Source organism: Budorcas taxicolor, chromosome 5 (genome assembly GCF_023091745.1).
Source record: "Budorcas taxicolor isolate Tak-1 chromosome 5, Takin1.1, whole genome shotgun sequence".
Classification (NCBI taxonomy): Eukaryota; Metazoa; Chordata; class Mammalia; order Artiodactyla; family Bovidae; genus Budorcas; species Budorcas taxicolor.
In genome coordinates this window covers 69,258,495-69,281,385 of record NC_068914.1, presented here as the reverse complement: position 1 = coordinate 69,281,385, position 22,891 = coordinate 69,258,495, and the positions used below count along the sequence as shown (strand labels likewise).

The 22,891-nt window shown below is 44.4% G+C and overlaps 1 protein-coding gene across 2 annotated transcripts in view; it reads left to right on the top strand.

The window, feature by feature from the left end:
• The window catches only part of TMCC3 (transmembrane and coiled-coil domain family 3), a 70,577-nt gene that overhangs the window by 10,427 nt on the left and 37,259 nt on the right, over window positions 1–22,891 (top strand). The window contains exon 1 of one of the 2 annotated variants that reach the window (XM_052640055.1): window positions 22,144–22,201. The exons of the other annotated variant lie outside the window; for it this stretch is intronic. The gene's annotated coding sequence lies outside the window, so the exon portion shown is untranslated. Of the gene's footprint in view, window positions 1–22,143; window positions 22,202–22,891 lie in introns of those variants that run through there. 2 annotated transcript variants of the gene reach the window in all.

Sequence of the window (22,891 nt, the reverse complement as noted above, 5' to 3'; positions counted from 1 at the left end):
AGATCCTGAGCTTCTCCAGCTGGACCCCTGCTTGGTTTTTACAGTAACTGTGTGCTTCACTGAGTGTCTTGTCAAGATTTTGCTTTAAATCCTTCAGCAGGACAGAATCCCAGCCTGTCACCCGAGCCTCTTCATCTGACCTATGTCTTCTATGCCCTCTTGTCCCTTGAGCCCTGGTCTCTGTTCTTTGTGGGCTCCGTTGCCTCCCCTCTCTGCCTGTGGGCGCTTGCTCCATCTTCTCACATGGGGATAGTTACGTCCTTTTTATCCAGACATGGAGCATGATACATACTTGGGACATGTAAATACTGACCAAATAAGTGAATGTGGGTATGCTGTGAAATTGCTCAGTGGGACTTGAGAAGCTGGAAAACATATTCTACTCTTGATCTTTATCAATGCAGATTAATCGAACTTGTTATAATTGCTATACAGGATTCCAGTCTATGGGTGGTCCATAATTTATGTAACCATTTCCTTATTACAGGAAACATGTATTGCTTTCAGTCTTTAATTACTATAGGCACCTCACTCACCACACTGGGGCATGCTTCTTTTTGCACATGTGAACAATATATGAAAGTCACTCAGTTGTGACCGACTCTTTGCAACCCCATGGACTGTATAGTCCATGGAATTCTCTAGGCCAGAATACTGGAGTGGGTAGCCTTTCCCTTCTTCAGGGGATCTTCCCAACCCAGGGATCAAACCCAGGTCTCCCGCATTGCGGGCAGATTCTTTACCAGCTGAGCCACAAGGGAAGCCCAAGAATACTGGAGTGGGTAGCCTATCCCTTCTCCAGCAGATCTTCCATTTGAAAGCTAAATTCTTAAACGTGGGTTTGCTCATCAAAGGGTATGTGCCTTTTAAGTTATGGTATTGTGAAATTGAACGCTGTTACCTGTGTCAGACAGTAGGAGCTGAAGGTACAGTAGAGAGTGAAACTGTTAGAGTTTATGTAACCATCAATGTATCAACATGCCTCAGCTCACATTTTTCTGACACATAGTGTATTGCAAGGTTTTTTGATGCTTGCTAATCTGGTAGGTGAAAACTGGTACCTCATTTTAATTTATATTTTTCCTGATACGAATGAGATTACCTGTATTTTTAAATATTTTGAAATAATTTTAGAGGCAGAGGAAGTTGCAGAAAGTAGTACAGAGGTGTCCATTTACCCTCTCCCACCACCTAGATTTTCCCAACGGTTACATCTTATGTAATTATAGTACAATGTGTTAATCATATTTTTATACACTTATAAACATTTCTCTTTATTGTGAATTACCTGTTTATATATTCTGGTCATTTATTTATTGGGTTGTTAATCTCACATTGATTGGTAGGAGTTTTTACTTATTAAATAGGTTGTTTTGCATATTTTTTTTTCTGTTTGTCATTTTGTCTGTTAATTTTCCCCTGTCATGTAACAAATTCCTGCAAATCTAGCAACTTAAAGCGACACCTATTTATCATCACACAGTTTCCATGAGCCAAGAGTTCAGGCCCAGCTTACCTGCGTCTCTTCTCGTTAAGTTTCATCAGCCTAAAAATCAAGGTGTCAGCCAGGATTACAGTCTTGTCTGAGGCGTGGGATCCTTTTCTAAGCTCATCTGTTCTTTACCGAGTTAAGTTCTTTGCAGTTGTAGGACTGAGGCCCTCGGCCCTCACAAGCTGCCCAGCTGCCTGCTGTTCCTGCCACGTGGCCCTCTCTACAACGTGGCAGTTTATTTCTTCAAGGCCAGCAGACAAGTATCTCTGTCGCACCACCTCTAGAGACCTGATAGGCCAGGCCCACTCAGTTATTCCACCTTTTGATGAACTGAAGTCAGCTGATTAGGGACCTTAATTATATCTGCAACATTCTTTTACCCTTGACAAATAATGTAACCTAATCATGGAGGTAAAATCCCATCTTACTCACAGGTCTTGTTTACACACAAGGAGACGTTATCATACAAGGTGTATACACCAGTGCGTAGGAGTCTTGGGGTCTCAGAATTCTGCCTTCCACACTGACTTAATGATACCTCGCATGTATATAGAGGTAGCATGTAGCAAACACGGAATATATGCTAACCAGACTTTGCCAGGAAGAAATTTAAAAAATTTTAGCACTTACTAAAGGTTTGTGCCATTCTTAGAATAGCCTTTTAAATGACTCTTTAAAAAACCATAAACACCATGGTGTTTTACAATACATTGTATGATTTTTCTTTTTATATATTTTAATCTTTGATCCAGTTAGAATTTGATCCTCTTTAAGATGTCTGCACATAAATGCCATAGTTATTCCTGCACCATTTTTTGCAGTTACTTCTCTTTAAAAATACACTGCTGTCCATATGTATAGTTTCATTTTCATAAACTTCTTTCTCTGGTTGTAAATGTATTGAATCAAAGGTTATGCTTTTGGTTCATTTTTTCTGGAGTGATATTCTTCCTCCCCATCTCCTCCTCCTCCCCACAAAGGGAGCATTTTGAGAACTCTAGCTCGTGTGTTTAGAAACTTTCAACAGGCATAGTTCCAGTATCACTTACGGTAAGGAAAGACCAAAGGGTAAAACAGAAGAGATGGTAGAGTTTGTCATTTAAAAATAAAAATTTGCTTTCAACCCTTTTGAACTAGATGTTACCTCTCAACAAATTCTATTTAATGTAAAGTCTTGGAGAAGGAAATGGCAACCCACTCCAAATATTCTTGCCTGGAGAATTCCATGGACAAGAGGAGCCTGGTGGGCTACGGTTCATGGGGTCACAAAGAGTCAGACACGACTGATCAACTAACACTTTCACTTTCATTTATCCTTTCATATGTTTGCAAAAGCTGTTACAGTATAAAGAATATGTATTCTTACTGCCTTAATCATTGTGGTCCACCGTCTTAGCTCCAGAGATGAAAGAACAGGAATAACTCTCAGCAGACCACTTTCAAGCTTAGGAAAAGCTTGGTCCTCTCCTTAGGAAACATCTATAGCTCCCTTGTGCTATCCTTGGTACTAGGAATTTAAGTTGGTTTATGACTCATGTTAACATAATAAAACAAGATTTCGTGTTTGTAGATAATAAGGCGTTGCTATATGTGGCTTAATTACTCATATTTGCAAGTTACTCCTGTGGCTTGCTAAATATCACTAGATATTTAGTAGTTGTTATATGCACCAAAGTTAATTACCGAGAGGTTCACATGGGTTACAGTGCATGTGTCTGACAGAGAGGGAAGTTGAAACTGTTTGTTGTACCCAGAAATTCACACTTAACGTTTCGTAAGCTGACCCATGAGTGTATTATGATGGTGAAACGAGTATGCTTTTATTACATGTGTTTTCATTTGGGAAAGGCCACTGTGCTTGTCAAAACCTCCTGACTTAAGCAAATTATCAAGTAATACTTCTTTTATAGAGCCAGCCAAAGTTTACCTCATGTGCTGAGCAATTTAGAGGTACTCACTGCCTTGGCATCATCTGTTGGATATGTGGGCGCCAAAATTAAAGTGAGAGTCTCCTTTCATTCAGGCGGCTCATTCATGTACTGTACCACCGTGGGAGCCGTGAGGGCTCTTATTTATACCACATCTTTGTCCGTTTTAGTACCCAGACACGCTCCTACTGTTTGGGTAGGTGGGAGCGCATTGAATTCTGTTGAGAAACTTAACTAGCACTTTGGCAATTTATTTTATTTATTTATTTTTTTTAATTTTTATTTTTACTTTACAATACTGTATTGGTTTTGCCATACATTGACATGAATCCACCACGGGTGTAAATGCGTTCCCAAACATGAACCCCCCCTCCCACCTCCCTCCCCATAACATCTCTCTGGGTCATCCCCGTGCACCAGCCCCAAGCATGCTGTATCCTGCGTCGGACATAGACTGGCGATTTGATTCTTACATGATAGTATACATGTTACAATGCCATTCTCCCAAATCATCCCACCCTCTCCCTCTCCCTCTGAGTCCAAAAGTCCGTTATACACCTCTGTGTCTTTTTTGCTGTCTTGCATACAGGGTCGTCATTGCCATCTTTCTAAATTCCATATATATGTGTTAGTATACTGTATTGGTGTTTTTCTTTCTGGCTTACTTCACTCTGTATAATCGCACTTTGGCAATTTAAAATGATTTTAAGTACTCAGGGCTCAAATTAGGCTCTATTTATAAAGAAAGAATTAAAAGGAGAGCTCTTCAGCTTTATGCTGTTTAAAGATGGTTTTGCTGTTTCAACAAACATTTTTTGAAACTTTTCTTTGGGCAAATAAGAGATGAATGAAATAATCACATATTTATGTGGTTTCCTTTAAATTAATGTTGATGCCTTCTCAGCCTTCAGTTTTAAAAATTATTTGTTGCACATTTGGGGTGATGTTAATGATAGCTGATTTGTTTAATAAGAATAATACATATACAGTTGAGAGAGATATTAAATCTATACACAAAGATTATGTTTTCTGATACTTTGAACGTTTCAGAAATCACAGTTACTTTGTTGGTAAATAATATCCCCCCTCTTTGGCTGCTCTGGGTCTCAGCGGCAGCATGCAGGATCTTTAGTTGTGACGTGCAAACTCTTAGTGGCGGCATGTGGGATCTAGTTCCCTGTGCTGGTCTGTGCTAAATTGTTTCAGTTGTGTCCGACTCTTTGTGATCCTGTGGACTGTATGTAGCCCGCCAGGCGCCTCTGTCCATGGGGTTCTCCAGGCAAGAATACTGGAGTGGGTTGCTGCACCCTCCTCCAGGGGGTCTTCCTGACCCAGGGATTGAACCCACATCTCTTGCATCTCCAGCGTTGGCAAGTGGGTTCTTTACCATTGGATAATTGATCCTTAGTTTATTTAAACAATAAGTTAAAATGAGGCTGGATGTTTTTCTAGGGCAACTAGCTTATTAAACCCTCAGTAGATTTTAATTTTCTTAAATTAATTTTCCTAAGCCTACTGTGGTTGTTGATTTTAAGGTTGCAGTTAATGTCCTATGGAAGTAAATGCAGTGACATCAGATTCCAAAATGATAAGGTAATGAAATGGCCATCAGAAACAGCAGCTTACATCATTTTTTTTTTTAAGTTGTGGCACTCATAGACCTACCACGTAGATTTAACAGATGTTAATATTTTGCCATGCTTGTACCAGATTTTTTTTTTTAATTGGTTTTGCCATACATCAACATGAATTCACCACAGGTATACACGTGTTCAGATTTTTTTTTTTTTTTTTAAGAAATAAGTGGTTCCAGACACAGTACCTTGACATCTTCTCCCTTTCTAGTTTCTCAGAGGTCTCCGTAACCTGAATTTGTTGTGTTTCATCCTTTTAATGGTTTTACACATGAGGAGAATCCATAAAGACTGTCAGAGGCTCAGTTCTCCTTCTGGAAAATAAAAACCAACCAACCAAGTAAAGAATCCGTCAGCAATTTATAGTACTGTTTTTTGTATTAAATGTTTATATAAATGGCACCTCTTTTGTAACTGGCTATTTTTTCCGAACATGATGTTTATGAATTTATCCAGCTTCATTCCCATTTATACTGATGTACATTATTTAGTATATGAGTAAACCAGAGTGTGTTTGTAGCCACTCCTAATGCTGGACAGGCAGGCTGATTCTGAGAAGGTCTGTATATTTGTGGGAGAGTTTCTCTAGGAAAGATACTTTGAAGTGACATTCCTGGGACAGAGGAAAAAGAATATCTTTAAGTGTACCATCTATTTTTAAGTAACTTTGTCTATTTTTAAGTTACTTTGTCAAATAACTGTACTTACAGGAGTGATTTGTTAAAGCCATATTTTAATATTTGTCATAGAAAATGTTCATAGTGATGTTAGATTCTATGTGTATGTTGAATAGTATTTGTTCCAGGGTTCTTGCCTAGAGAATCTCAGGGACGGGGGAGCCTGGTGGGCTGCCGTCTATGGGGTCGCACAGAGTCAGACACGACTGAAGTGACTTAGCAGCTTAGCAGCAGAGTTTGTATGCATTTTAATTTTGCCTGAAAGCAAATAAGTGCAGTTATCCTCATTTTATGCATGAAGAACTGAGGCTCCAACAGGGACAAATGACTCTAGCATGATTATACCAGTAAAAAGTGGAAAGGCTCTAACTTGAATCCATATTGGTCTGCTTTCCCGAGCCTTTACCTCTAACCATTAGGCAGAACGGCCACAATCCCTGGAAGGGTAGTGACACAGAAATTCAAGTACAGACACTGGCAGCCTGGTGGCTCAGATGGTAAAGAATCTGCCTGCAGTGCAGGAGACCCCGATTCCATCCCTGGGTCAGAAGATCCCCTGGAGAAGGGGATGGCTACTCACTCTAGTATTCTTGGGCTACCTTGGTGGCTCAGATGGTGAAGAATCCCCCACAGTGCGGGAGACCTGGGTTCGACCCCTAGGTTGGGAAGATCCCCTGGAGGAGGGCATGGCAACCCATAGCAGTATTCTTGCCTGGAGAAGCCCCGTGGACAGAGGAACCTGAGTTGGACATGGCTGAGCAGCTAAGCATGCACACACACAACCTTTGGACAAGTAGAACGATGGGAGCTCTATTTCTCTTCCACCGGCTTTTTGGTATTTTCGTAGCTTTTCTAAAACAGACATGTTTTGCAATTAAATCTAGCTAAGTGACGAGCAGCCTTAGTCCTGGAAAGGAGACGATAAACCACATTAGTGCTGTAACTTCTCATTTACTCTTTGTTTTGCCCCAGGTCTGGGGAAGCGTCAGTGGTCAAGACTCAGGACCACAGTGATGGAAACCAGTAGCAGAGCTGCACTGCAGGCCCCTGCAGGTCCCAAGCTGTACACCCAAGAGCGTGGATCTAGAGTTCCCTGGCTTTCTTCTCAGGCAGGCACAAGTTGAAGCAGGACGGGTTCTAACTTGAGATGTTCGTAGAAAATGTAAGGAGTGGCTGCCTTATTCCAGAGCCCGCTTCATTGTCCTAAGTGCTTCTTTGTGAACCTGCCTGGCGCTGTGCTGGGCCCTATGACCAGTCAGATGTGGGCACTGCCTTGGAGGAGCTCAGGTCAACAGTTTTGCAGACAGAAAATGGCAGTGCTCCAGGGAGCCCTGGCCTCATGTGAGCCTTTCTGAAAAGAATTGACCGAGAGTCTACCTTGAGATGCTCTAGGCGGGAAGAAGTGTCCACTGCTAAGGCTTCCTAGCTTGCCTCCCTTCATATTCACGCTCTCCTGCCTGGGTATTTCCTGATAGATGTTTGTAAGGAGAGGACAAGTGGTACCCATTTTTGAGCTTTTGGTTCACCTCTGATTCGCACCCCCTTTCTTTTTTTTTTTTAAGATTTATTTATATATGTATGGCTGTGCCAGCCCTTCGTTGCTGCACACAGGCTTTCTCTATTTGCGGTGAGCAGGGGCTGCTCTGCAGTTGCGGTGCTCAAGTTTCTCAGTGGAGTAGTTTCTCTTGTGGAGCACAGGCTGCAGGCATGCGGGCTTCAGTAGTTGTGGCGCTTGGGCTCCGTAGTTAAGGCTCGTGGGCTCTAGGACACAGGCTCGGTAGTTGTGGCACGTGGGCCTAGTTTTCCCCCGTCCTGGGGGATATTCCTGGACCAGGGATCAAACCTGTGTCCCCTGCACTGGCAGGAGGATTCCTTCCCACTGAGCCCCGAGGGAAGGCCCTGGTTAGCCCTTTGATGATGTATTTTGGGTATGAGCATATGTATGTATATGCATTTTTATATCCTCCTGCAGAGGAAGCACTAAACCCTGGCCATCACAGATAGTCCTTTGATTTGATTCAGATGTAAGAAGGATGCTACAGAAAAGGGAGGACCAGAGATGTTCGTTGCCATAGCAACCAGCAGGTTTTTATAGTGGAACACTGCCTTCGTAACCCAAACCCGGCACCTTTTTTCTAACTACAGAAAACAGACTGACGCAAACTCAAGAAATTATAGTACCATCTCTCAGTGAGGTTTTGTTTGCTTTTTGGAAATAGGCTTGCGATGATTTTGGTTCCTTTGTAGAATTTCCGAGATGAAAGACACCCTTAAAGTGCCTTAGAATTTTATGAAGTCAGTACTTAATGATTTTCCCATTATTACACTCTGTCCCCCCCATTTCCAACCCTACTCCCACCCCAGTCTAATCCACATGGCCAGGACTTTCACAAAGGGTTTGCTGAGGTTGAGTTTGGAGTTTGGGAGACGTTATGCATTCCTTCACAGGCTCCTCCCTGGTGAAGAGTATTCCCTCTCCCTTCTCTTGAATGCATTTGCTGTTTGGCCTTGAGCGGTCTTGTGCTTGGGTCTTCACCATCCATCGCTCTCTAGATTCAGCAGACTCTGAGATGCTTATAATATCGCACTCCTGCCAGTCACTCTGTAGGCAAGTTCAGAGGCCACCTTTGCTCTGAGAATTCCTGGAGGATTGAACCCTGTGGCTTTCTTTTAGGAGCTCTGATGATCTTCCTGGACCTGGGGTTTCAGAGCCCTTGGGAGAAAAGATGGGGGTTAACTTGGGAGAATAAGGGCCTCCTTAAGTGGCCAGGCAGAGCTTTCCATTGATTAGCACTTTGGGAGAAGGCAGAAAAGTAGGCTACCCTTTACTTTCCAAGCTTCATGGTCTGAGGTGTCCCCTTCTCCCAGGACCACACCTTGAGATTGAGAGCTTTGATGGACAGCAGCCCTGATGTGCAGCACGCCCAGCTGGGTGGTACCTACATCTCAACACATGCTGGGGAAGAGGAGTCACTCAGGCATCTTGGCATGGCACTGATTGAAGAATGAGCTCCCTGTAGTCCCTGAGGGGGGCTTCTTCCAACCCCCTCCCACCCAGTGTCTCCTCCCTGTCCTTTTCACCAGCTCAGCAGCATCTTATATGGGAGATGTCAGGCCAACTTCCACGCAGAAGAGTCACGCTTGTAATGATTCTGCTTTCAGCCTAATTCATCACATGTGTATTGAGCACCTGCTGTGCGCCAGGCTTCCAGGAAGCTTCGGGAGTCTGGGCTCACTGAAATCATTCCTTTGATAAGCACCTTAATCATCTGGGGCCAGTATCCTGTTTTTCATCCCCTCAGGGTGCACAGTTGAAGGTGGCTGCAGTGACTGATGGCTCGATGGCCACTACGCAGGTGACATTCTTCATCCACACATGTTGAAGGGAAGTCATTAGGATGGGCCTTAATCCACCGTGACTGGTGTTCTTATAAAATGGGGGAGTGGGAGACAGACATGCACAGAGAAAAGATGATGTGAAGACAGGATTACTGGATGAAATTACAAGTCAACGACTGCCTGGGGCGACCAGAAGCTGGGAGAGAGGCCTGGAGAGGCCCTTCCCCAGCACCTTCAGAAGGAGCATGGCCTTGCCAGCACTCAGGTTTCAGGCCTCCAGTGCTGCGAGACAATACATTTCTGTTGTTTTAAGCTACTCATTTTGTGGTCCCTTGTTATGGCAGCCCCAGCACACCAAGACAGACAGCTGACACGTTTCCTGTCCACCCGTGGCAACTAGAGGAGTACAGATACCTGGCCTCACATGAGCAGAAGTGGAAAAAGCCTTGAAACCCCAGAGTTTCCAGTTAACTTGTTTAGCAGATGGTTGTCTCTGTGATCCTCCAAATTTTAATATTTTTCACTGTCTAAATACATTCTTTTAAATTGTTTATAGCAAAATCATGGAACCCCAGAATATGCCTGTGGACCCAGTTTGAAAAACTCAGGCGTAGAAATAAGAAAAGCAGCTCAGAGTTTGGTTTCAAGTTCCAGTCTCATCTCTGCCAGTCTGCGGCCATGCACCCCTCATCACCTTGCATAATCTTCCTGAGCCTGTCACGCACCTGTAGAGTAGAGCATACCTCTGTACTGGGGATTGAGAACAGCTGTGATGAAAACTGCCTGGCATCAAACTTTGTGCATGGCAGGTGTTCAGGAACCAGTTAAGGCTCATGGCTGGGGTGAAGGAAAGAACCGAAGGAGGGGACTTAAAGAGAGTCAGCGAGAATGGGATAGATCCTGGCCTGTCTGGCAGATGGGGTCTGACTCCCTTGTTTGAACACTGGCTGAGAGGTTCATCTACATGGTTTTTCCCCCTCAAATAAAAAGTCACAAGATTCCTTTGTTCATGGGGCAGCAGAAGAGAATTCCAGGTTCCGGCTTGAGCCATGTTTCCTTAAAAACACAGAGACCGCAGAGACAAAGTCACATGTCCCAGGTCGGGTGGTCTTGTCAGTTGGGTAATTTTCATTTAATAGGACAACAAAAAAACAAAAAAGAGTTGTGTTGGTTTTTCCTTAAAAAAAAAAAAAAAGCTTTATTGAAATATAATTAACATACTATTCACCCGTTTGTAAGTGTACAGTTTAATGATTTTTGTATACGCACAGTTGTGAAACCACCACCACAGCAATCGATTCCAGAATGGAAGGAAGCTCCGTATCCATTAGCAGTCATTCTCCATTTCCTCCCTTCCCCAACTCGAGGCCAAGGCAGCCACTAATTCACTTTTTTGTCTCTGGATTTGCCCTATTTTGGACATTTTCTGTAGATGGGTGGAGTTTCTGTCATGCAGTCTTTATCTCTGGCTTCTTTCAATCAGCATACTGTTGTCAGGGTTCTTCCATGGTGTAACGTGTCAGTACCTAACTTCTTTTGCCAAATAGTGGTTCATTGCATGGATGTACACCATTTATCATCCATTCGTCAGCTGATGGACATTTGGGACTTTCCATTTGGGGGCTGTTATAATTAAAGCTGCTATACACATTTGTGTATGAGTTTTTGTGTAGGCATAAGTTTTTGTTCCTCTTGGATATACACCTAAGAGTAGAATTGCTGGGTTATATGCTAATTCTTTTAAAAAATATTTATTTGGCTGCGCCAGGGCTTAGTTGTGGCATGTGGGATCTAATTCCCTGATCAGGGGTTGAAACTCAGCCCTCTGCTCTAAGAGCACCGAGTCCTAGCCACTGCACCACTGGAGAAGCCCCTGGTAATTCTATATTTAACCTTCTGAGGAACTGCTAGAGTGTTTTCTAACTGTTGCTTCCTGACCTGCATACAGATTTCTCAAGAGGCAAGTCAGGTGGTCTGGTATTCCCATCTCTCTCAGAATTTTCCACAGTTTATTGTGATCCACACAGTCAAAGGCTTTGTCATAGTCAATAAAGCAGAAATAGATGTTTTTCTGGAACTCTCTTGCTTTTTCCATGATCCAGCGGATGTTGGCAATTTGATCTCTGGTTCCTCTGCCTTTTCTAAAACCAGTTTGAACATCAGGAAGTTCACGGTTCATGTATTGCTGAAGCCTGGCTTGGAGAATTTTGAGCATTACTCTACTAGCGTGTGATATGAATGCAATTGTGCAGTAGTTTGAGCATTCTTTGGCATTGCCTTTCTTTGGGATTGGAATGAAAACTGACCTTTTCCAGTCCTGTGGCCACTGCTGAGTTTTCCAAATTTGCTGGCATATTGAGTGCAGCACTTTCACAGCAGCATCTGTCAGGATTTGAAATAGCTCAGCTGGAATTCCATCACCTCCACTAGCTTTGTTCACAGTGATGCTTTCTAAGGCCCACTTGACTTCACATTCCAAGATGTCTGGCTCTAGATAAGTGATCACACCATCGTGATTATCTGGGTTGTGAAGATCTTTTTTGTACAGTTCTTCTGTGTATTCTTGCCACCTCTTCTTAATATCTTCTGCTTCTGTTAGGTCCATATCATTTCTGTCCTTTATCGAGCCCATCTTTGCATGAAATGTTCCCTTGGTATCTCTGATTTTCTTGAGGAGATCTCTCTTCTTTTCCATTCTGTTCTTTCCCTCTATTTCTTTGCATTGATCACTGAAGAAGGCTTTCCTATCTCTTCTTGCTGTTCTTTGGAACTCTGCATTCAGGTGCTTATATCTTTCCTTTTCTCCTTTGCTTTTTGCTTCTCTTCTTTTCACAGCTATTTGTAAGGCCTCCCCAGACAGCCATTTTGCTTTTTTGCATTTCTTTTCCATGGGGATGGTCTTGATCCCTGTCTCCTGTACAATGTCATAAACCTTGTTCCATTGACTGCTTCCAAATAGGTAAAGGAGTACGTCAAGGCTGTATATTGTCACCCTGCTTATTTAACTTCTATGCAGAGTACATCATGAGGAACGCTGGACTGGAAGAAACACAAGCTGGAATCCAGATTGCCGGGAGAAATATCAATAACCTCAGATATGCAGATGACACCACCCTTGTGGCAGAAAGTGAGGAGGAACTAAAAAGCCTCTTGATGAAAGTGAAAGAGGAGAGTGAAAAAGTTGGCTTAAAGCTCAACATTCAGAAAACGAAGATCATGGCATCTGGTCCCATCACTTCATGGGAAATAGATGGGGAAACAGTGGAAACAGGGTCAGACTTTATTTTTCAGGGCTCCAAAATCTAGGGCTCCAAAATCACTGCAGATGGTGACTGCAGCCATGAATTAAAAGACGCTTACTCCTTGGAAGAAGTTATGACCAACCTAGATAGTATGTTGAAAAGCAGAGACATTACTTTGCCGACTAAGGTCCGTCTAGTCAAGGCTATGGTTTCTCCAGTAGTCACGTATGGATGTGAGAGTTGGACTGTGAAGAAGGTGAGTGCCGAAGAATTGATGCTTTTGAACTGTGGTGTTAGAGAAGACTCTTGAGAGTCCCTTGGACTGCAAGGAGATCCAACCAGTCCATTCTGAAGGAGATCAACCCTGGGATTTCTTTGGAAGGAATGATGCTAAAGCTGAAACTCCAGTACTTTGGCCACCTCATGTGAAGAGTTAACTCATTGGAAAAGACTCTGATGCTGGGAGGGATTGGGGGCAGGAGAAGAAGGGGATGACAGAGGCTGAGGTGGCTGGATGGCATCACTGACTCGATGGATGGGAATCTGAGTGAACTCCAGGAGTTGATGATGGACAGGGAGGCCTGGTGTGCTGCGATTCATGGGGTCGCAAAGAGTCGGACACGACTGAGCGACTGGACTGAACTGAACTGAACTGAGGGTTTTCTACAGCATCTACCATTTTTTTGCTCCCACCAGCAGGTTATGAAGGTTCTGATTCTCCGTGTTGCTGCTAACACTTGTTATTTTATGCCTTTTGATTGTGACCGTCCTAATGGGTGCGAAGTGCTATCTCATTGTGGTTTTGTTTGGGTTTTTGAAATTTCTTTTAATGAAAGCAGTTGTATTTCGTTATACAGGGAAACAGACAAAGTATCTAGCCGAAAGGCTGGTATGAGTAATAGTATAACTTTGAAATTAACTTCTATGCTTTACCACATTCCTCCTTCCTAGTCATTTCTTGAAGCTGGATATCCACAACCGGGATTGAATAGAATAATTGTCGTTGAGTTTTCCTGACTTGGCTTTTACTTCGCCACTGAAATTGCACCAAAATGGGTACCAAGAGCTTCCTGGTCCTCTCTATTCTGCAGGGTGCAGAGTTGGAAGGCCTTGTCAGCGGGCATCCTTTTGAGGGATGTAGTGAGTGTCTGGCCCCCTGTCACCTCAGGTAAGAGGCCAGGGCATCTACTCATGATTCTCCCAAGAGTTAGCTGCTGCTGTTCAGATGTGGTTGTGATAAGCAGGGACAGCCAGAACTGGCCCCTTGTGCCTCTAAAGATGGATGCCATGCCCTCTTTACAGACAGGCTTTAGAAGCTTCAGTCTCTACTGTCCTCTATTGTAAGGAATAAGAAACATTACAAAATGCAAAAGCACCTGTGAGGCCAGAAATTCATGTTGGCTGAACAAATGAATAGCTTTGGCTTTGGGCGCCAGACACCATTCTAGCATGGCAGCTTGGAGCAAACTGTTTTAAGCTCTCTGAGTCTTGGTCTCTTAGCTGCAAAACAGAGAGAGGGAAATGCTTCTGTTGCTGGGTTCTCACGATGACCTCGAAGTGCACAGCTCACGGTAGGCGCTCAACACATGTTCATTCTCTTTTCTTAAGTAGCTCCATAAGTAGCTCTGCTGTCTGTCTCAGGTATTTTTTCCTACAGCTTTGGTCCAGCTCCAGAGATGAGAGAACACAAGGTGGATTGTACTGTTTCACTTATCTTTTCTTTACAGAGAGATCTTGAGCTCTTGGCAAAAATTAAGTATTGGTGGAAATGAATATTGCAATTTGGTAGCTGCTGATTGACACATGTTTGCTAAACAGCTACTCAGATTTCAGAAAGACTGCCTGGAAGGGGGGAAAAAAAGGAAGAAATCCTAAGAACGTTTTTATCCTCTTTGCCAGGTACTTATTTATAAAACCATCTTTTGGGAATGTCTCAGCTGACAAATTTTTATAAAACATTGGCTAGCTTTGGCTCCAGCGTTCAAATTAGCCAGCACAAGAGCTTAAATTTCAGTGGATGTAGAAGGGTTGGGTCTTTTTTGGAGTCTTTTTGCCTTATAAATTATTATTATTATTTTTTAAAGAAAGGGCTGTTCTTTTTGGTCACTTGGTCTTTTTTTAGACCTGCAGGGAAGTCATAGTAACAGGCTCCAAGTCTGATTGGGTTCCATGGCAACAACGGGTTGTGACTTTATTAAAGGAGAGTGGAGCATGCCAAGAAAGATAAAAATCAGAGTATGGAAAATGTCTGACCAGATGAATGTGTTTTTTTGGATCGTGTGCCCTGGAACGGAAAGGTTTCCCGAATTGGCATCAGTCTCTGTTACAAATTTGAATCCCTTTGGGTTATCATTAAGTCGGAGGGTTCCGTGATGATTTCCAAAAGATCTGTCTGCATCTTTGCTTTTTATTCACTCATTCATCCTTTTCTGTATCTTAGTATTAAAAAAACCAAACTGTAATGTTGTAAGAACCTAACCGGAAATGATTCTGATTTCAAAGGTAGAAAAGAAATTTAACACATTCTTTGTGGAACTGATTACAGCTGTAAATTGTGAGACCGTGTGGGAGGGCCAATTAGAGGCAATTATAACTCCAGGGAACCCTCCCCGAATTAAAGCTTGCTGTGTGCTTTCCAAGCTGAGGGTTTTGTCTCCCATCAGTTTTTCTCATCGATGGGTTAAGAGATACTGGTTTCAGGGCAAGGTTGTGGAATCTCAGTGGGAGCGGTCCGCTTCTGTCTCCCAACAGCAAGGCGTGGGCTGTTGCTGTAATGAAAGTGTGTGGTTATTAGACTTCTTTGGGTAAAGGTTCTAACATCTGAGCAAGAAATAGTGAGATCAGAGGACTTTGATCTTCCCCACCTGGTTATAAATGTGCGGAACTGTATGTCTTTTCCCATCACATGTTCCACTTGGTGTGCCTCCTCATCCTGATGGAATTCCCAGGTGGTGCTAGTGGTAAAGACCCTGCCTGCCAGTGCAGGAGATGCAGGAGACTAGATTTGATCCCTGGGTGGGGAAGGTCCCCTGGAGAAGGAAATGGCAACCCACTCCAGGATTCTTGCCTGGAAAATCCCATGGACAGAGGAGCCTGGTGGGCTACAGTCCATGGAGTCGCAAAGAGTTGGACATGACTGGGCGCGCGCGCGCGCGCGCGCACACACACACACACACACACACACACTCTCTCTCTCATCCTGACACACACACACACACACACACACACACACACACACACACTCTCTCTCTCTCTCTCTCTCTCTCTCTCTCTCTCTCTCTCTCTCTCTCTCTCTCTCTCTCTCTCTCTCTCTCTCATCCTGATACTGAAAGTGAAAGAACTTTAGGTGCAGGTAGCTTAGATGTTGGACAGCGTTACAGTGATGTTATTCTTTAAACGAGTGGCATGTCGTGACATGCCCTCTGCCTTCAGACTTCATTAGTCACTTACGTGGGGCCTCATCATGGTGAATCAGAAACTTCATGGATACTCATGGTAAACAGAATAACAAGTAATCAAGGTGTAAGAGGTGAGAATTAGCTCACCAGGTTTCGGGTGTCCCAGCTGTCGGTGATCAGCTGGCGAGTCCTTGGAAAAGCTATTTAACAGCTTAGATCTTGACTTCCTTATCTTAAAACGAGTGTGACCTGAATTGGTGTTTTCCAGACTTCCCTGTTTGTTAGAGTAACCTGGGTCACTGGTTTAACACCCAGAAACTCTATTAGAGATTCTGATTCACTCAGTCTGGGGTGGGACAAGGATAGAAGGGGCCCCAGTTCCCATGGACAGAGGAGCCTGGTGGGATATAGTCCATAAGTTCCCAAAGAGTCGGACACGAGTGAGCGACTAAGCACAGCACACACAGGTGACCTTATAGTCAGATGTTCAGGGAATACCAGATGAGCTCAGTAGTTGTCAGACTATATTCAGACATGAGACTAGGGTGGGAGTGGGTAGGAGAAAGGAGGCCATGCGGTCAGGTGATTGCAGCCACAATCTGAGAAAATAAATGAGCCAGAAGCTTTGATGGCAGTGCCCAGTGGTTCTGCTTGCAGCCAGCGTCAGCTCCAAACTCTGTATCAGTGTTTCAAAAATATAATAATTTTAAAATCTTGGAGTGGTGCAGTAGTGAACACCTTTGTTTACAGAATTTTCTACTCTATGGTGTGTGCTTTTGTTCAGATAAGACATAGAGTTTGCTAAACACGGTTATTTCTGCAGTGCATGACATGGGACCAGCCATGTAGAAATTACCTGGAGAACTGGTTAAAAGATACAGGAATTGGACTACCAGGCCCAAAGATTCAGTAAGTCCTATATGGAGCTTGAGCATCAGTCTTTTTTTTAAGTTGAAGGGTTTTTCTCCTTTTTCGAGGTTTTGACAAAAGTTGCGGGCTCCTCCCAATCTCCCCTCAATTTCCAGAATAAACCTAAGTTTAAGTGTCAGAACACATTTATTAGCACAAGGGAGGTGATTAAATTGAGCCACCTAGATTGTGGAAGAGTTTGTAGCACATTCAGCAGCTACTTTAGAGAAAAGAAGCCTGATCTTCTCAGACTCTGAGACAAGGGTTTCTAATGTGTAATGATGAGATCATTACCTGCTGGAGCAAACACATTTTAACATGTAGAGTTTCTGTTTGTTCCTCGTTCTGTTTCCTGTTTACAAAGATTGAATGACATTGTTAAATGAAGTGTCTTGCAGATCATCCACATAAGTGAAAATTATGAAGGTGCACTTTGCTTTCCTATTTACAGTCCACACAAAAAAATGCAAGTTCATAGGGGGAAAAATCCGTGGCACTAAAAGGCAGATGCTAGAAAATGGAATCTCTTTCCAATGTCTCATCTTTATCCCTAGAGATAGGTGTTATTACGTCTCCTATGTATCTTTACAGAAAAGTTCTCTGCACACAACCTCCATATCTGTCATTTATTTAACTAGTCTCCTATTGATAATACAATTTAAGTTCCTTCTAGAGTGCTTTTTTCCATGTTTCTTTTGACTTGTTAATACTGTACTGAGTATTTTTGTACATCTTTTTTTTGGTAACCATATATGGATAAATTTTTTAAAGCAAAATTGTTGGGTCAAAGGACATATGTCTTTTAAATAAGGATCGATGGGAACAAAATGTCCTTCTAGAGGGTTGTGCCTGTTTATCAGGAAAATCTTTTCTTTTCAAAAGGCTTTCCTGCCCCAGTTGGTTCTGATGCAGCAAGTAAGCAGCTAACTCTCCTTGTTTACTCAAAACCTGAGTCTCCAGAGTCTCTGCTTGAAGGAATGAAATGAGATCTTTCATGAGGAAGAGAAGAATTAAAAAGGTATCTTAGGTTTTTAGAGGGAGATGAGTATATAGAATGGCTTAGCAAAGCAAGTAGGTAATCCTGAATTTGCAAGGAGAAAGCTTTGGGTCACACAAGGTCCCAGAACCGGGTGAAAGTCAGGGTTCAGAAAAGAGTCAGGCAGCCCTGGAGCAGAATGTGATGATGAGAAAAATCATGCTCGAGATTACGGTAAAGTGTTTCTTGGATCTGACCTGCTCCGTTAGTGGATGCCACAGGGCAGTTTGGGTGAAGTGTCGTGCTGATGCGATGCTCTTCAAACACCTCTAATGTGAATCACCGTGTAGTAGTTAGATGTGTGTGTGTTTCAAAGTATTTTTAAAATTATTTATTTATGTATTTTGGCTGTACTAGGTCTTCACTGCTGTGCGAGCTTTTCTTCAGCTGTGGTGAGCAGGGGCTACGCTAGTCGCGGTGCACAGGCTTTCCATTGCGGTGACCTCTGTTGTGGAGCACAGAGTTAGGGCCCACGAGCTTCAGCCTTTGGGCTCCGCAGTTGTGGCCCCTGGGCTGTAGGGCTCAACAGGTGGGGCACATGGGCTTAGTTGTTCTGCAGCAGGTGGGCCCCTCCCAGATGAGGGATCAAACCTGTGTCTCTTCCATTGGCAAGCAGATTCTTTGCCACTGAGCCACCGGGGAAGCCCCAGAGTAACGTTTAAATGGAAAGAAGTACATCCCATAGGCTTCTCCCCTGGAGAAGGAAATGGCAGCCCATTCCAGTATTCTTGCCTGGAGAATCCCATGGACAGAGGAGCCTAACAGGCTACAGTCCATGGGCTCATAGAGAGTCAGACACGACTGAGCACACAGTCTCTCAGTCAGATGTGTGCAGCATGGGGCCGTGCTGGTTTTAGCGGCAGATCCCATTCCGGCTGACGCTATCTGCCGTTGTCTCTCTGCCTTCATTGTGTCTCCTGGTGGCAGCAAGATAGGAGAGTATCTTCTTACACATAGAAAATTAGTTGAGTTTATTCAAGTCTGGGAAATTCAAGTCCATTCAAGGCAGGGAAGAACTAGGGGGCATCTTTGAGGGGATCTGTAAGTCACTGAGGAGTGAGAATCTCAGATATTGGCTAACGTGGGTGGGCCAGGTGTGTTGTGTGAGCGTAAAGGGAGACATCTGGACAGTCCGTGAGAACCTCGGGTTAGAGTTAGGCATCCTGGGGAGAGGATACGTGTTCTCCTTCAGCACAGAGGGACCAAAGTGCTCTCTGAAACTGATCATGCTTGAGCTGGACCACCTGTGGCCAAGTTGAAGGCAGCTGGGAAGGAATCAAGTCCCAAAGACCATAGCTCTGAACTAGATCGTTCTCTGTCTTTAATCAGACTAATTAAATACGCCAAACAACAAGAGAGCTTTGAGGCGGTTGTAAAACAAATTTATATTAGAAACTTTTGTGAATTTTTTGGTGCTATTTTGAGACAGAGAACATGAAATAGATATGTTAAGCTAGGCTGTGGATGAAAGAATGGGAATATATGAAGCTAGGGAGGGATCAGGAAACAGGGTCAAGTAAGACTGTAGCAAGTAAGTTGGAAATGCAATAAAATATCCAGGGACCAAGGCTAGGTTTTCAGGCTAGGAAGACAGCCAATAAAAACTGGGTAAAACAAATTAGCGCCCAGATTTGAAGGCAAAACCAGGAGGAATAATGAACAGGCTTGGCTATGTAAAATTGAATTCTGTGTGCCTTAGCGGTCAAATGTGAGTTTTCAATTTTACTGTAGTTTTTAAGTGTCCATTGTAAGAGTTATAAATAGAAAAAGCAAAATGAACCTTACGAAGAAACTATGTATTTCTTACATACACAGTATACTATTGACTTAACGTTAGGTTTAAGACAAGACCCATTGGCTAGAGTTCATTATTTAACATTTAAGACATTTATTTGAATTGAAGGAGAGGATAGAGGCTATGTAAATGCTAACTTCATATGGACTTCCCTGGTGGCTCAGAGGTTAAAGCATCTGTCTGGAATGCAGGAGACCCGGGTTCAATCCCTGGGTCGGGAAGATCCCCTGGAGAAGGAAATGGCAACCCACTCCAGTACTCTTGCCTGGAGAATCCCATGGAGGGAGGAGCCTGGTTGGCTACAGTCCATGGGGTCCCAAAGAGTCAGACACAACTGAGTGACTTCACTTTCACTTTCTTCAACTTCAGGGGACACTCTTCCTCTTTAATATTACAGTATAATTTTCCGAAAAAAATAAAAGTCCTGTTATTTTCACGAGGCTTTATTAGACTGACACAGTTTCCTGTCTTCTGCAAACACCCAGTGCCCTTTTCTGCCCCCATCCCATCACGCCCCCGAGACAGAATTAAATCAGTACCACATAAACCATATAACCATTTTGAGATCTTTGCATTAGTTATTTAATGTCAAGGGCAGGACACCCTTGGTCTCTTAGACTGATTCTGACCTGAGCTAGCAGTTCAGATATTTGAGAATCTCTTCATACAAGGAAGGTCAAAAGGATTCGAAGACAAGTGGCTGACAACAGGGCAATTTGTAATCTGTGGCAGAGATTAGTACTCAACTTGTTATTAGCAAAAGCCATTCATGATTAAAGAAGGGCAAGAGAGAAATATTTAATATTTGTGTCTGACCTGACATCAGATTCTTTGCTGCTCTTATTACATTCTAGGAGGAATTTCCTCAAATGAGACTACAGCCTCAGAAGAATTAATTTACTTGCTGGGGGTCAGCTACTCAGTGGCAGAGTGGGGTTTTGACCAGGTCTGCCTGACCCTAAATCCAGGCACATCCTCTGAGTGAGTGGGCTGCCCCAAGGCAGTGTCACCCACAGGCTCTCATTTTCTGTCTTCAGCCCCTATCTCTTTGAGCATCCCTCTGTATGCCTGTGCTGAAATGTTCGCAGGCACCTCGAGTTCGTCTTGTCTGATGCTGAATTCCCTGCAGAGCTCTGCCTCCTCCTGCCTGTCCTCAGTTGCCTATCTCATGAATGATGTGTTGCCCACCAGAAAGAAACAAGTGGGGTTTTCCTTGACTCCCCTGTTCACCCCCACATCTGATGGGTATCACGTCCTTTTGACGCTGCCTCTTCTGTATTCTCCCGGAGAAAGCAATGGCACCCACTCCAGTATTCTTGCCTGGAAAATCCCATGGACGGAGGAGCCTGGTGGGCTGCAGTCCATGGGGTCGCAAAGAGTCGGACACGACTGAGCGACTTCACTTTCACTTTTCACTCTCATGCCTTGCAGAAGGAAATGGCAACCCACTCCAGTGTTCTCGCCTGGAAAATCCCAGGGACAGAATGGTAGGCTGCCATCTCTGGGATCGCACAGAGTCGGACACGACTGAAGCGACTTAGCAGCAGCAGCAGCAGCCTGTGTATTCCCCAGACACTGTTCTGTTCTCCCCGGCACCACCCCTTCACCCCGCTGCTACCAGCTCTTGCCTTGGGTCACTACTGCAGGCTTCAATCCCTGCCACTGGGATGCATTTTCTCATCTGCTTTTTCAGAATGACTTGTCTGAAACAGAGAGCTCATTACCCTCATCCCTTTAACTCCGGCCACCTGTCCTCTCAGATGAAATCCAAACACCTTAGCATGATTTAGCTGGAATCCTCAATGTCTGATCCCAGTCTGTTGACCCAGTTCCTCTCCTGCCACCTTTGCCGCGCACTACCCTTCACATCTTCACGGGCTGTCTGGCTGGCTGATTCAGAACGCACCACCTGAAGCACCTTTTGACTGACAAATCTCTTTCTTCCTGCCTTATACCAGCCTTGTCGCCTCTCCTGCCCTCCCCCACCTGTCTCCCTCTGGGCTGCCCCTCCCATATGCTGCCTTATAGCACCATGTACAACCTCCCATGGCTCATCAGCAACTGCCGTTGTTGGCCTTGTCTCTAGCTCAGGGGTAGGGGAGCCCCTCTGCAACTGCAGCACGCCTCGCTGCGCCTGACACGCCAAGGCACCGGCGAGCGTCTGTCTCATGAATGAAGCAACAGAAGGAAGGCTCTCCCGGCTCCGCTCACTGCCCTTCCCTCTGCGCTCTGACCACTTGCTGCTCACCCTGCCTCCGTTCTTGTCGGGGTTTCCTGTGTTCAGATCGCCGGTGTGTGTTGGCTCTGCCCAACTGAAGTTGGTTGAATTGAGCCCGTTTCCTAGTCTGTAAACCGGGAGTGCCAGGCCGAACGTCCCCCTAAATCCCTCTCGCACCCCCAGAGTGGTGTGATAACAGGCCTCTGTTCTAGTCTGCCTCTCTCTGAAAATACAGAACTGTATCTTTTCTCCTGGCAGCACAAAGTGCCCATTTGTCAGCAGTGGGCTGAATACAGTGTATTACGGCTGGCAGTAGTATTGGTTACGGTGCAGGGCGTGGAGTTTCTCTGAGGCAAACATGGGAATACCCAGAGATATGTGAGCAGTATCTCCAAAGTCCAGGGTGAGTCATACGGTAGGAACTGTTGCAGTATCCAGCCTGCCTGCCTTCCAGGCTCAGATGCCTCCCGAGCAGGAGGGTGAGCTGGCCGCCGACCCAGGTCTCTGCTCCCTGGTGTGTCGTGTGGTGTTTGGTAAGTCTCTTCCCTGCGCTCCTGTTTCAGCCAGGCTGTGTCAGGATGTACGGTAGAGCTGTGTGGGTGCTTGAAAGAGAGATACAAGTTGTTTGGGGGCTTTTAATAGTTGTTTTTTTTTTTTGCTTGCCCTGCACCTTTCATAATTTCTCAGTGGATTTCTACATCCTTAAACTGCCGCAACTCCTTATGAACCACCGAACTCTTTACTGCTTGGTTCTTTAAAAATGTAAGTCCAATGTGTGTGATTTAGGAGGTGAACAAACATCTAGGCATGAGTGTGCCGGCCACTGGCTGGAAAAGAGCCAGTCCTGCTCCTTCCCTGTCATTCTGAAAGTGATCCTGGGTCTGAGCTTACTGAGTTGGCATCTGACTTTGTCTTTTAACATTCGGTCTGTTGACAAGTGGACATCGCCCCTTGAAACTTGAGACAGCAGGAAAGTGACTGCGTGAGGGTGTGTGGTGTGGTGCCTGTGGTTGGGGGAGGAAGCAGCGGAGGGGAGGCGCTGTGGCCTGAAGCACCAGGGCTGTTCTGGCCGCCCTCGGCCACCCCACGGCGGTGGGTGGGGAGCAGGGACGGTTCCGTTTCACCTGAGCTCTGCTTCTGAGAGCTGCTGAATCTCATGGGAAATCTATGTTCAGTTTGTGGCTGTGCTCTTGCATCTATGTCCTAGAAAACCGTGGGGCTAT